Below are 2,971 nucleotides of genomic sequence, written 5' to 3' on the forward strand. Positions count from 1 at the left end.
TATTGTACTTGAACTCACCATTTAAAATTTTAAAGTCATAAAGATAGGGTAGGAATCGCAGGTAATGAGCGGCTTGCTGGTGTTGTACTATTTGCAAGGGAAAGACTTCTACAGAGGTTGACAGGTGTATCTATATCTGGAAATAGGTTGGTAGTTTCAATCCATGAAACCCTATAGTATGAGCTTTTCTTGGCAAGCCATTGTAGTTTATGATATTTTATGTCCAAAATTCAATCTTTGATTAAACAAATTCAGAGATGGTTAAGTGTACATTTCAAAGAAGATAAATTTCTGACAAAGCGACCTCAAATCAATCTGTTTGGGTCATTAAGAATATGCTAAGATTATTTCTTGTCCGCTATTTGGTTTGGTATATTAAGGACAATTCTATCTTCAACCTTGTTTATCTATATATTAATGATGCGAAATGGAAAAGGTTCCTGCACTTTCATTATTTGTAAAGTTTATATAGATACTGAATTGTGACCTGGCTGTATAAAAAATCATATGTTTTTGGCTCCATTCAGTAAGACATTGATAATATGGGAATGTAGGTTCATTGTTCGAGTCTTTAAAATCAGCATATGACTTCAGTAATTTAACTTTTTTAATCAAGGGTAAGTTGTTGAACTAATGTGCAATAGTCTTCTGACATATTTGAAAAAAAATGTAAAAGGCGAAAAGGATATTCAATATCAACCTACACTTCATTTGATAACAATACTAAGATTCGACATGTCTCTTTTGTCTTTCAGTGATTTTCCTTTTAGGTGGAGAACAGTGAGCCAAGAGACGAAATACCTTACACTGATGAGCCCAAAACTGATTTCTAGAATTTTATAAGAATGGGGAGGGATGGTGAGTTCACATACTGTGTGTAGGTGTAATGTAATTGTGCCAGTTAGTTCTATGTTTTTGCATGTGTTGCACCTCATGATTTAATGTTGTGGTCACCTGAGAAGTGTCTTTAAAAATAATATTTAGTTCTTATTTTGAGAGGTTTCTTGCTGTAACTAATGTTGAGCTTGAAATGTTCACTGCATTAATGAGTTTTGCTAATGCAGTCCGGTCATTTTTGTAGGGGTGCTGGAAATGTTTTATATGACCATCGTCCTCTTCAGTTGAATGAAGATGACCATCAATATGTATGCCAAATTTTCAAGAGAAAGGTATAAATTTTTTCTGTCATGTCATTGGTGGTAATTAAGTGATGAGCTCCTTGTGGTGTTGAATTCTTGAGCTCTTTGATTGTAGGGTGCAAATTCAGGGACTTGACTGGAGTTCAGATAAAAAAGTTGAATGGGACCCAGATGAGAAGAGAGTATTGCTACCTTTAGGGAAGCCTTTGGTATGATTTTTTAAATTAATATTTAATGGCAAGACTTAGTTATTGTTTTATTTGGTTTCTGGATCTTATGATGCTTAAAATCAGCAGGTCCCAGAGTATGCCATGAGGTTCGTTGGTGGTAGTTCCGCAAAGTAATGATACATCTACTATTTTTTTGATTTAATATCCATTTTGCATTTTCACCTGCCTTTTCTTCTTGCCAAATACTGTTTTTAATTATGTGACATGTTACATATACAGACCGTTTGGTCGTTTGTGGTGGGATGAAACTGTCGCAACAGTTGTGACGAGAGTTGAACTACATAATCAGGCATCTTTTTATCTTTGTCATCTTATTCAATCCATAAAATTAGCTTGTATCATCCTAAAGCCTTATCTTTTATTCTTGTACTCCTTTCAGACCATAATACATCCACTACATGATAGAGTTCTCACTATTCGTAAAAATGCAAGGCTCCAAAGTTTTCCGAACTATTACAAGTTAATAGGTCCAATAAAAGAAAGGTATAGCATCAACTAACATCTAACTGTTTGGTTGAAGATCTGATTTTTGTGTAAGGCTGATGAATGATGACCGAGGAACACAACAAAGTTTCAAATTGCCAGCTCAAATATTATTTGATTGCTGCAGGTTTCCAAACATATGGGCATTGCAATTAGTACGTGAATTATTACAATGGAATACTGTAAGCTATCTTTAAACAGTCAATGATAAAACCTAAATTTGATACATATGTTGTCTATTTGTGTTTCAGGCTGTTGATTCTGTATTATGTTGGACTGCATCTTTCATTTCAGGAAGATTGACAAAGTGTTGATGAGGTTCTAAAGCACCCCTACTTCTCGTAAAGGTGATAAAAATTTCAGGTGGTATACCTATTTCCATATGAACAGCTAAAAGAAACACAACCTGCAGACCTTTTACTGAGGGTCTGTGATTCAAGTGAACCAGATATTCTTGACCAATATTTTACACCCATTGCCTTCTACTCAAACCATACATATATACTATTTTTTGATACATATATTTATACAGAGTTTTGATCCTTTGTCGCTCGGGAGAAATGATTGCAATGGTACTCTACATGCATACACTGACCTTTAAATTGTGGATCCACTTCTGTTGTCATGAAATGTTAAAAATGACTTGCCAGAAAAGTTAAAAATGACTTGCCAATGAACTAAATAGTATCTTTTTACTTTTTTTATTTGTAGCATGGCAGTGAATCGGCTGATGTTCATAGTTACAGTGGGGTTCAATGTTGTTGCTAGGTCAGTTTTCTTTCTTTACTACCCATTAACCATTCATTGTATAAATATTCTATTTAAATTATATATAATGACTGTTCAAATCACATCATCTCTCCTATTACACAGGATTTACCCAGGTCTGTGGTCTGCAATGTTCATGGTGTAAACCCGAACTTTCTAAAAATTGGAGAAAAATGGCCGCAGAAAGGCAAAGTGGTCAGCAAGTTTTCTCTAAAGGTGCATACGTCTTAGGAAAAATGGTTTGGGCAAAAGGCTACAGGGAGTTGATAGACCTGTTAGCAAAGCACAAAAGTGACCTTGATGATTTTAATATGGACGTGTTTGGAAATGGGGAATATGCTCATGAAGTGC

At 34.7% G+C, this 2,971-nt stretch overlaps 2 long non-coding RNA genes across 2 annotated transcripts; both read left to right on the top strand.

Moving 5' to 3' along the window:
* The first annotated feature begins 13 nt into the window (after window positions 1-13).
* On the top strand, window positions 14-1,164 carry LOC124893449. Its single transcript, XR_007050710.1, has 3 exons — window positions 14-146; window positions 756-858; window positions 1,082-1,164. It is a non-coding gene; the product is annotated as an uncharacterized LOC124893449 (long non-coding RNA).
* Window positions 1,165-1,263: 99 nt separating this feature from the next.
* On the top strand, window positions 1,264-2,490 carry LOC124893448. Its single transcript, XR_007050709.1, has 4 exons — window positions 1,264-1,348; window positions 1,436-1,479; window positions 1,589-2,007; window positions 2,104-2,490. It is a non-coding gene; the product is annotated as an uncharacterized LOC124893448 (long non-coding RNA).
* The last annotated feature ends 481 nt before the right edge of the window (window positions 2,491-2,971 follow it).

The sequence above is a fragment of the Capsicum annuum genome, unplaced genomic scaffold, assembly GCF_002878395.1.
Source record: "Capsicum annuum cultivar UCD-10X-F1 unplaced genomic scaffold, UCD10Xv1.1 ctg59776, whole genome shotgun sequence".
NCBI lineage: Eukaryota > Viridiplantae > Streptophyta > Magnoliopsida > Solanales > Solanaceae > Capsicum > Capsicum annuum.